This window comes from Spodoptera frugiperda, chromosome 10 (genome assembly GCF_023101765.2).
Source record: "Spodoptera frugiperda isolate SF20-4 chromosome 10, AGI-APGP_CSIRO_Sfru_2.0, whole genome shotgun sequence".
NCBI lineage: Eukaryota > Metazoa > Arthropoda > Insecta > Lepidoptera > Noctuidae > Spodoptera > Spodoptera frugiperda.
The window spans coordinates 9,052,789-9,065,790 of record NC_064221.1 but is presented as its reverse complement, the minus strand read 5'-3'; positions in this window follow the sequence as shown (position 1 = coordinate 9,065,790).

Genomic DNA, 13,002 nt, shown 5'->3' with positions numbered 1-13,002 from the left:
GAATAATTATGAATAATGAAACTAATTTGGATTCGTTTTTAAGCAATAACTACTTCAACAACTAAGATTTTGATTTCAAAAACTCAGATTTATTGATATGGATTCTATGTAGGACGTATTTCACTCAAAGGAAAAAAACTTAGATTATTTGCACCGCACAAAAAGAAAATAATTAAAAAGTAGACAAAGCTGTAAAATTGAAAGATAGCATTCTTGCTCTGAACGATTGCAATGTAGAGGTTCATAACAAAATCGAGACAGTAGAATATAATGACATAGCAAGTGGTGAAATTTTGGAATCCCAAGTACCCTATTTCATTCTTGTAGAAAACACCATTCAGAGTACTATAAGTATACATAATCATCAAAAAGATGGTACCAATAAAAGAAATGAAAGTAGAAATAATAATGTTGGGAGATATAAAATTATTTTTCATACGATATTTTGGGCATAGTGTTGTGAATTGCATCGTGTTTAGCGGTAATAACATTGATTGCACATCTTTGTCGATGATTGTTCTTGAGATTCTGTCCTCGTGGTATTTTTTCTTTAGGTTTTGAAATAAATTCATTTTTTTTTTGTCTTCAGGAAGGCAACTGTGGTGTCGCTGTTACCTGAGTGGTTACTATCCCTAATCAAATCAATATTCTATTACATATTTTCATAAATCCATCAAGTTATTAAATTTGTATAGATAAGTAATGGAATATGTATTTCTAAGCGTCAATAACCTTTTTGATATATTAAAAATGTTAGATTTTAAGTAATTGGAGCCGTCTGATGCATGTCGCTTCCTACCAGCCTATCTGGAAGTCATGTTTAGAAGCGGACGTCTTTTGGCTGGAGTGATGATGATGAATGTGAGTTTTAGCTACTTTTATGTTTCAGACTAAGTAATTTTAATTTAATGAAACTCACCATATAAGAATAATCATGTATATCTCTCGTTCTTTAGTGAAGCATCCGTTTTAAATTGTTGATTTACAAAGACAAGAACAAATAAAGAATTCTAAGGTTCATTTATACTTTTCTTATATCTCTGTGGTGGCAAGAAAGCACACGGCCCTACTGATGGCCTGAGGAAAGAATTCCTCTGAAATCGAGCTAATACTTAACACATTGAAGACCAAATGGTCCCGTACGGACCATTTGGTCTTCAATGTGTTAGCGTCACCTCCCTGTCAATGGCGAGCGGTGTGATGATAGAAAATAGCCGTAGGCATCATCATCAAACAATACCGCGGAACACAACCCATTATACAAGCGATAGAACACGCATAAGAGGGCAAAATCTCTGCTTAGACTTAAGTGCTCGAGACCGCTCGTAAGTATAGGATCGTCAACAAGTCTTACAGTTCTCCTTCGGACCACATCAAAAGGTCCAAGGTGGTATACTGACGCTCCTGCCCAGAGATGAGAGCATTTATGTACATTTAGGAACAATCAATCAACTAACAAGATTACATAAATAGATGATTTATTATGTCACTTAGCTAATTACAATACAATAAAAGAAATTATTATAAAATAGCAAACTGTAATAGCACAACAATGTAACTAGTAAGTAAGCTCGTGAGGCTGAGTTGTAGCGCGGCGTCCACGTAGAACAGGCCACACACACTGATCTTGTGGAAGGAGGCGCGGTGCAGGCGTAGCACGTTCTTGTACAGTCTTCTCTCATACTCTGTGAAAATATAAATATGGCGGTTTACATAATTTTTGATCTGCCTCAACATGTTACATAGAGACGCAAATACAGTCTTTTAAAAAACTTAAAGGCACTTGTGACTCTTCTAGTGTGACGTGTGTTCATGGACAACTTTGATCGCTGCGTATCTACATACGGACTATTAAGAGATCTGTCGCTCGTTAGCCCCTTTTTCAATTAAAAATTATAAGAATTAGGAGGTCCAAAAACTCAATCTTTGCAATCTCCGATTCTCCAACAACCCCTGGATTCCTAACCCCCAAAAGGCCGGCAACGCACTTGTAAAGCCCGTGGTGTCTCAGGTGTCTATGGGCGGCGGCGATTGCTTACCATCAGTTGAACTGTCTGCTTGTTTATCGGCTTACACCATAAAAATAACAGCCTAATTACTTCCAGACCGAAAGCTATAAGAAAAATACAAAATCACAGAACTTATATAATCCAAGGTCATGGTTGACTATTTTGGTTGCGACTTTCCATACTTCTTAGTAAGGTCTTCCATGCCTTAAACGGTTATGAAATTATTTTATTTTATTTGCATCGCAGACTGAGATCCTCTTCTTTCTTCCTTCTCTTGACTTTGTCAAAATCCTTGGCTGATTGTGATGCACTAGAAAAAACCCAGTAGAGGAATATTCTCAAAGTAAGGTTATTACCAATATGCGTTGTCCTCAAAATTAGGGCACAGGAGTCTTGAACCTTTTGAATAGTGGTATAAAACTTCTGGCATTCTTGCACCAACTTTGTTAGAAGTATAAAATTTTTGAGTAGCCAACAGGGTACGGAAGATGCCAGAAAAGTTGTTTTGTCCTGGAGACAAAAAGAAAACGTTCAAAAGGAATTATTGCTACCATCACCAACGTCATCTGATTCTGCTGAATAAAAACCGTCGTTCAATGTCTTATATAGCCAGGCGTACTACTTATCGGGTTACCGGGGCTCCGACTCGAAAAGCAGGAATAGGAACAGGGTGGTTTTTATTCAGTAAGAAGAATCTACTACTCCCTCTCGCCTCGCCCGATACGGGAGAAGCCATTAGATGATTTTCCCTCTTTAAAAAAAACCATGATTGGAAGAAATTTACATCCCACTATTTCGTGCAACCTTTATTATTACTATCATCATCATCATCAGCCGGAAGGACGACCTCTGTTGAACAAAGACCTCCCTTCAGTCCACGTAGAACGACAAGCCACATCTATCAGCTTCCCGCTATTCTTAAAGTATTATTACTATAAAATAAGTTAACTTAGCATCATCGACCACAGGTAAGTAATAAATACCACGTTGACCACTCCGTCCTTGGTATTTTAATGACTTTATGTATATACGTTCCAGTTCCACTATTCCAAAACATAAATAAGCGCAATGTACTTACACCATCTTGGAAAAAGACTCCTGTCTTCATAATAGTTATTGTATACTGGACATAAATCAAAGAATGCATAAAAACTCCCACGATGGTATAAAAGATCTGAAAAGAAGAATTTAAAATGTTAGTTTTAGATAGTATCAAAATGCACTTATCACAATCTCACAATCGTTTATATTTTGTTTACTTATACCTACACATTTTCATACTAGCAACAACAGAAGCCAAAGCAAACTCAGTAAGATTAAATTCAATGCAACGTGATGCTTTTATCCACGAAGGACTTGGCAGAGGTTACAGCATATTACAGCACGTAATGGCCCTATACATTACAATGCACACTTTTCACCATTTGTGAAAAAAGTCCCATGTAATAGGGGGTGAGCCTATTGCCATATACTGGGCTACTACTGAGAAGTTTTCGAAAACCCGAAAAAGTCCAGTAATACTTTGTCGGACCACTCGATCAACGAGGCAGAGACTCAAGATTAAATTTCAATTCAATACTCACAAATAGCTGATGATTAGCCTTAAAAATATTGTAACAATCCAATATGTTACAATATGCCTGAAATAATTGCTTGCTAACATTTCTTCTTTGATCTTCTTCCAACTCTACAGTATCTAAAGCTTGGACATTCCACAAAGCAACTTTTTGTTCCAACAATTTGATTATTCGAATCTCGTATAGCACTTTTAAATCGAACAACGCTAAAGTATGACTACTGTAGATATAAGTGAAGGGCAAATTCATAGTCACACAAAAAGAGAAAAAGAATAAAGTGTAGAAAACCAGAATTAGGATCCATGACATCCACACCCAAATCTTAGAAAGCTTAAAAACAATTTCGTTGTTAATGAACCTGTGAACCTTTTGGAATATAAGGACGAACTTAATAGACTTTTTCGTGTAGATGAGCTCAACGATAAAGAAGAGAGTGAATCCAAAACAGAAGTAGACACAGTCGTAATAGACGGTGAAGGATAAGAATGAGAAATGGTTTTCCAAATCACCTTTGAAGAAATTTTCTACGTAGACGCAGTAGAGACTGCAACACAACACAATGAGGACACCGACAAAAGAAACGCTATTCTCGAAGAAACTATTGGGAACGATGACACTGTTTCTAAAGCGATACTTTGGGCTGAACATTAATTGCATCTTGTTGAGAGGCGAGAATAGTGACTGTATGTCTTTATCCACAATATCATCAGATATATTTGTATCATCATAATTTTCTTTGATGCCAACGAATATCTTCATTTTTATCGACACGTGTCGTGTCCAAGTAATATTTTATGTGAATGTTAATGTTGTGTGTTTGGTTCTTTTATTTATAGAACTTGTTAGAAGATTAATTGAACATGGAGTCCAAGTAATAAATTTGTGAGTGTTTTAATTAAAACGAATGAAGTTCCTTCCGTCATATTGCATGTATCGTGTTCAGTACTTCATATTACATTACTTTTTATGACAAAATAAGTTTATGTTGAATTTCTTTTTTCTTCTACATAGATGTAGTCTAATAGATGTGAAGACTATGAGGCTAACGCAAGCTTATACACTTTTAACTTTACAGTCGAACTGTGTAATTAAATCATATGTCCAATGTAGCTTACACTGTACAATTCAACTCTACAGTGTAGTGGAACTGTAAACTGCACTATTAAAGTTTAATTCAGACTTAAATACTCAATAAGTTTTTCCGCAAAATAATCCGCCTTGAGAAGATAATTCATCCGCAGATTCGTTCACATCCGTTTGAAAAGTCCCATCTATAGCTGTCCATAATTACTTTAAGTGGGTACTCGTATATAGCTATAACTAATGGAATATTTCATGACATCAAACGGTAACAAACACACATCAACACATTAGATAAATTAAAATTATTACAATCGATTGACAAAGAACATGATCTAAATAAGCTTTTAACATCAATTACCGTATTAGGTACTTTTTAGACATTACTATTAAGTAGCTGAAGCTATCGTATAGTTCCAAAGCTGAGGACTACCTAGCAGGTTTACTGGGGCTCCGGCTCGAAAAGTAGGAGAAGGAACGGAGTGGTTTTTAGTCAGTAAGAGTCTGACACTCCCTCTCGCCTCCCCCGAGGCGGCAGAAGTTATTGGATGATTTTCCTCCTTTAAAACAAATAAATAACAAAATCGTATTGTCGAAAATTAAAATGATAGGGATTTTTGATCTAAGTGTTCCTATTGATCCTACGTTAAGTGGCAGAGTAGATAAAGATGTGCAATCAATGCTTCGTTCTCTAAATTTGATGACAAACATTTTGTTTTGTCCAAAATTTTCAATCGAAAACAACGTTATAAAGCCAAACAGTCGACTTTCTAATTTCATTTCTTTTATTGCTACAGTATCTTTGTGTGTTACATACAATTTCTTTCTATTTCCTCCTCTTGGCAACCAAATTAATTCTCACTTTTTCGAAATCTTTATCATGATTTTAGATTGCATTTTCTACGAAATTGGTTTCATCGTGAATTTCTTTTTCTGTATCATTTTAAGTAATAAAAACGTCCAGTTTGTATTGTATTTCCAAAGTCTTCACAAATTCATCAATAATAGTGCTGATTTCAATCGCTTTATCCTTTGGAACTGGATAATCTTTGCCCTTTTCTGGATTTTTTATATCTTCCATTGTATTTACAAAACTATTAGCATGTATATATTTCTTTTCGATATGCTTATTGTGGTCATTTTGATTATTTTTGATGTAAAAATATTTTATGCATTTCGTATTATAAAGTTATTAGCGAATAAAGCAAATTTGTGGCATAAGAAAATTTTGTTTCCTAATATTTGTGACAATTCATGCTCGAAAATGTTCTGCAAAAGGATGTTTCAAGCGTACTGTTTGATATTAAAGTGTTATGAAATTCATGCAGATTGTGTTCAGGAGTGTGTAAGTATTTCTTTTTCTTTTACTTTAACGCCGGAGGCATTACAAGTGTGTTGCCGGCCTTTTAGGGGTTAGGAATATAAGGGTTGTTGGGGAACCCGCACTCACACAACAAAATACAATGCAAGCGTTTTATCGCATTGGTAATCTGTGAGGCTGTTGTATCACTCTGGTCGTGCCGGTCCATTCGTCCCGAAGCATGGCTATCCCGCGAATCCTCATGCATGAGAAATGGGCGTTTAAAACCTTTCAAGCCAAAAAACTTTCTTTCTCTTTTTATTTCTAAGATATATATATTTATTTAATTAGAAGCCTCTAATTGTCTATCGATTTTGACGTTTTGTCAAATACGATCAGATCTTTAATGTACTTTATAAGCATTATTTTTGAAAAATATTAGCGCTATGCACTTCCTACACATAAACTATAAGTATACAAAATTTTATGCTCCTACTGTCCGCGCAATGAACATGTGGTCCAAATTGGAATATGCATCACAAGATAATATTATAATAGAAGCCTCTTTGGTCTTACTCTTGACTGATGAACAAATTGGAATATGGACAAGATTGTCATGTTTGGGATCGAGTACGAACGAGTACATAGACGACATAATTATGTGTAGATCTATTTTAGTTTTGTTACTTTTCAGATACTATTCAATACAATACAAGTGCTGTTACATTCGCTATTATATATTCAGTTCACAATCACAATGTTACAAAGAGGCCTTATAGTTCACGGAGTTGTGAGTACCCATATTTTTATTATTATTATTTGATATATTTATTTCACATTCTCTTAAATTACATTCTTAAATCTATAATATAAAAATAAGTCGGGTTTTCCTTCCTGATGCTATAACTCCAGAACGCACGAACCGATTTCCACGGTTTATATTCGTTGAAAAGGTTTCGGTCTCCTTGAGGTTTATGGCAAAACAGGAAAAATCATTGATGGCGAAACGGAGTTCACCGGGTTTGCTAGCACAAAACAATATTTAAAATATGCGCACCCAGCTCATGATAAAAAACCTCTGTGAATGGAAACTATTAGAGCTTTTCTCTTTTAATAAAATTTACGTGAGTAAACTCTCTGTTAATATTAATATTATTTTTATTTTCAGGACAAATCAATGTATCCAGCAATCGTAACATCTTATTGGTTGACGAAGAGATTTTTACTTCAAACTGTTTTAGTACATGATTGTGAATCGTTCTACAGCTCTCTCATTAATATAAACGATACTTGCAGACTTCTGCTTACGACAAATTGTTCTGGTTGGAGCTTCTTATTCTTATTTATATTAGCAATGGGATATTTAGTGTTTTTTAACATCATAGCTGTCATTTCTCGAGCAGGTTGACAGGTGTAAAAAACGAAAGACTTTTAGGGCGCTTTTCCATCAGAGATGTGCTATGTAGCTATGCTATGGGGATACAATAGCTAAGCTGTGAAACTTTGTGACCATTTCCATTGATACTAAGCTATGTAGCGATACGAGTAAGATGCGCTATGAAGATGCACCGCCACAAAGTAGGCGTGTGAGGAAGATTTGTAGCTCGAGTATGTGATGTATAGATAGTAGGGAAGCCCTCCATAACACGCATCTTTCCATGACCAGAATTGTCACCACCATCTGTCCCTATTTGTCTATTGTGCTGCGTTGCGTCTTTACAGCGTCATGTGCCATATATTTTTAAGAATTGCCTTACTTGTCTGTTGCGTAGTCGCGACGCAGCGCAGCGCAACAGACCAGAGGGCCAGAAAGTTACTGGTTATTTATTTCCACAGAGTATGAGAGGCAGCTGTACAAGAACGTGCTACGCCTGCACCGCGCCTCCTTCCACAAGATCAGTGTGTGTGGCCTGTTCTACGTGGACGCCGCGCTACAACTCAGTCTCATGAGTCTACTCACTTACCATATTTTTATAATGTTGCAGTTTGCATTAACTTAACATTGTTTTTTAAATAAATTATGATAGTTAAACTATATTTTTTATCCCTTATTCTGATTTTATAGGTATTTACTAGCTTTTGCCTGCGACTTCGTTCGCGTGGAATAGTGACTTCCGGCAAATTTTTGGTTTTAACCACATAGTTCCCGATCTCGCGGGATCTCTTCAAAAATGAGATGTGGAAGATATTCCAGGGAACTCTTCAAAAATCAACATAATGAGCTCTGCGTTTGAATTTAATAGATGTATACTCACTTAAAGAAAGCTACGAATTACGAATTTATAACAATTAAAAAAGAAACTATATTACAACCTATCCTCTATGCTATAATAACCAAGCTTAAACTATGTAAATAATTTAAAAGAAACGACTTAAATCTAATTTAATTAATTTATAAATTAGACTTACAATTTTATTAAAAAAACTAACTACAGTAACTACTAATAATCGATATCAAACTAAACCTACGTTAAATAATTTAACCAGAAAACCAGGAAAACCCAACAAATAAACTTATTAATTGACAAATACAACGAAACCAATTTAGAATATACGAAACAGCAGGACCACTACAGACAAATAATCATACGACTGATAATACACTTTTTCTACGATAGTACCGAAGCGCTCGGCCGATACCCAACCAAATGAATGTAACGAAACCATAGCGCGATCTATTTCGATCCCAACGCCATCTATCGAGGATAAAGACAACTTGGATTATTTATTTATACTCCGTTCGGGCATTTTCTTTGTACTAAAAGTTTAATTATATTGATATTATTTTTTTCATACCTTTTTACTATTTATTTACTTTTTTCGATGAATTAAAACAATAACATGAACCGAAGTCGTGTAACGATCGACATAGAATTATTTATAAATAATTTATTTCTTATTTTTATTTTTTGATTTTTGAAATAAAAATATATCTATGTCCTTTCTAAGGTTCTAAACTATATCTGTACCAAATTTCAACCAAATCCGTCAAATAGTTGCGGAGATTAATGGTATAAGCATAGAATGTTCGACGTGATTCTTTAATTTGACATAACTTTTTTATTTATGAACCGATTGACATGAAACAAACACTAAATGTAAATTTAAGCATCCCACAATATATTCGTGAAAACCGCATCCAACTCGGATCAGCCGTTTCTGAGATTAGCGCGCATAGACAAACAGACAAACAGACAAAAAAAAGTTAATTACATTTTTGGGTTCGACATCGACATAACAATAACCCCTGCTATTCTTTTTATTTTTATTTTCAATGTACAGACAGCACTTTTCTACGATTTTATTATATGTATAGATATTGTGCCTACTATTACGAGATATATATTATAACTCTCATAATACATAACTTCTCGATGACTGCCTTGTTGGTCGAGTGGCCGCAAGTGCAATTTCCGGACAAGAGGCCTCGGGTTCTATTCTCGGGTCGGGCAAAGTTTACAGGACTTTGTTTTGTTATTCGTAAATTTCTAACTAGTAGCAATGAGGCAGGAACTGTGCCCGGTATATGGCGATACGCTCACCCCCTATTACATGGGACTTATAACACAAAAGGTGAAAAGTGGGTGTACATTATATAGCGGCATTACGCCTGCCTACGATAAGTCTTGACGTTGCATTGCATATAACTTCTTTAATACATTTCTTACAATCCCTTAAAGAAAACTCCAATGTTCAAAACTATCACATTAGTCATAATGAATACTGGACCATATAACTAATGGTGACAAATGTAATTTAACACGACAATTACTATTATTGAACCGACCATTACAATAAATAAGTTCTTTTATCGATAATCGTATTAGATAGTCATGGAACATCAACTAAAGCTATCGTATAGAATGAAAACTTGATACAAATATGACGCAAAATATTGTTATAAACCCTGTTTTAAATAATATAGTAGCCAAAGACGTACAATCAATGTTCCTCTCACTAAACCCGATGTCAAAAATTCTGCTATGTCCAAATTTCTCAATCAAAAATGATGTTATTCAACCAAATGGTCTTCTCACTAATTTGTTATCAATAATTTCAAGTGTTACACTGCCGTTTCTATATATTTCTTCCACTTATGTTGGATATAGGTTCGGCAAGTATTGGGTGGACAATAATTTTTTAGATTTCATTTTGATATACGAGTGTGTCATGTATAGTTTTGGCTTCATCATCAATCGCGTTCTCGAGTTGAATAGAACAAAGATTTATATTGATTTGGTTTTAACATTTCAACGTTTGCATGAAAATATAAATGATAGAGACCATTTCAAACGCTTTAAGGTTTCAAATTGGATAGTTTTTGTAGTGACCCATTTGATTTTCATAATTTACTTCTATTTAATTTGCACTACACTTAATATGCCATATTTTTATGCGATGCGTGGTCATGTTTTAGTTGTGATTGATTTCAAATTGTTGTACATAATTCGTTTAATAAAATTGTTGAAACGTAAAGTCGCGTTATGGATTGATACTCTAGTGCGGGATAAAGGATTTAGTGGTGAACACAGAAAATGTTTTTGCAAGAAAATGTTTGAAGCATACGTTGATCTATTAAAGTGTTATGATACTCATAAATATTGTTCACAAGAAATAGTAAGTTGCTATTGTTATTTAATTTTATAAGTCATGCTGAGAGGTATATTGAAAGATGGATTCAGAAATAAACGTGTGTAAAACTTTCAGTATGTGAATAAATAGGGTAATATTTTATTTTTAAAATGTATATCTGGTAGATTATTTGAAAATAATTGAAATTCTTTTCTCACAAAATTAAATACGACGACGATACATTGATTTGAAATATCGTACGACGTTAAATTCTACTACATTTTATAGGGCGACGTAATGACCTCTCGCTCCTAAAATTAAATACGTTTTATTAAAACATTGTAAACGTTTATGACAAAATAAAAAAAAACGTGTCTAATCTAACTTATGGACTAATTAGATTTTTTTATTTTCATACCCTATCCTACTGTTCGCTGGCTTAATACGAGTTTGTTTTACGTTTAACGAGATCGAAACGAGAGCGCGTTCGGAGCTCTGATTGGTTGGTTCATTCGCACCGACCAATCAGACGCAGAAAGCGCTCTCTTTTCGTTTTCGTCCAAAGTAAAACGAACTCGTACTAAGGGTACAGGTAAACGGGTTGAATGTAAAATATATCGCAATGTATTATTTTTTACAGATACTCTTTTCTATATTAGAAGTATTTATGCATTATCTTATGTATGTTCATCACTCAATCACCCAGATAAAAGTTGGTGTAATAAATGACGGCCGAGTAAGTATAATTTTCTATGATATTCTTTCTGTAAATAAGGTAATCGCTCATTAGAACCACGTGGCACACGACCTGTACAACTTCGACTTGTTGTCGGTACAAATACGTTACTGGCCTTATTAAAATTGAGAGAAAGATTGAAGATGAGGCAATCCTGCTGTTTCGCTGTTTCTCGCCTGTTTTCTTTGAGGCCGTGATTATGATTCTGGTCGGGCGAGCATTGAGAGAGCAAAGCAACAGAGCCATGCTTTGGCCCATTCTATTTGTTGTTGTTGTCTAGTTGTTTTAATTTCTATAATAATCTTATCGTTTTGTTACAGGATGTAACAATAATTATACTCTGCATCACAGTTTTTTGGCTATTGAAGAACTTCATTTTCGTAGCAACACTGATGTTGGAAAGTGAAAGATTTTACATAACTGCCGAACGTATTCAAGACACTTGTACGTTACTATTGAAGAAACAATGCGATGGTTTGTATTTTATTAATTAATTAACTCTTTTGACCAACTTTGTAATGTGATGTCAGAGTAGTAAGTTAATTACGATGACCAATTTTCGAGTGGGTTTTATAAGAATCGAGAAAGGGTGCTTTTCCACCAGAAATGTGCTATGGTACGTTGTTGTGGATGCGTTTGGCTTACACCAATCAATTCATTGGTACGCATCACACTGGCGGAAACGGGTTCAAACTAAGATATGTTTTTTTGATTGAAAGATGCTATATGCTATGGATGCGTGCTATGTACGTGCGCTATAGATGATCGCGATTGGCGTAGCGTAGCTCTCTGCAGAGCAGAGTACCTATAACAGAATTTAATACTATCAGCATAAGTGCAGTCAATATTTTAATGCTTTTCCTATAGAGTATGAGAGAAGACTGTACAAGAACGTATTACGCCTGCACCGCGCCTCCTTCCACAAGATCAGTTTGTGCGGCCTGTTCTACGTGGACGCCGCGCTACAACTCAGTCTCACGAGCTTACTTACTAGTTACTCTATTATTTTGTTACAGTTTGCTATTTTATAAGAAATCTGTATTGATTATACTTTAACTTTACAAGTTATTTATTCTTTTTGTTTGTCAAATCTTTACAAGTACACATTATAAAATAGATTGGATATAGTTAAATAACTTAAATTTTTATTAAAAGTGCACTTCCATTTGACTGACTGCACGATTGGTGCGGTGGTTGGACAACTGGCTGCCGTGCAACGTGTAGCGTATTCGATTCCCGCACAAAAGAACTCTTTATGTGATCTACAAATTGATGTATAGGGTTTGGGGGTTATGTGTATGTAAAATTGTATATTTGTAAACGCACCCACGACTCATAAGATAATCCTAGGGTGAGGTTACGTTTAAAAAAGCAAAATGAGGCCTATTTTCAGCAAGAGATATCTTACGCTTGATATAATGAGAATACTTCATTCTACTACTCTTTACCTTTTAGGGAAATAAACTACATTGTATTCAAAAACCTATTCTTAAAAGTCAAAACAATTAATTTTGATTCGTGTATCATCAATCATTCTCATAAAAAAAGGAAACAATTTAATTACAACCTCGAGCTGTCACTTACCACCGCCATTTGCAATTTAAATTAACGAAACAAGATGGCCGCCGTAACTCAACGAGAATGACGTTGTCACGCCAACCAGCCTTTTTATTGTAATGTCAACTTTATTACGTTTCACCTAGAATACGTTTCAGCTTGTTATTTGTC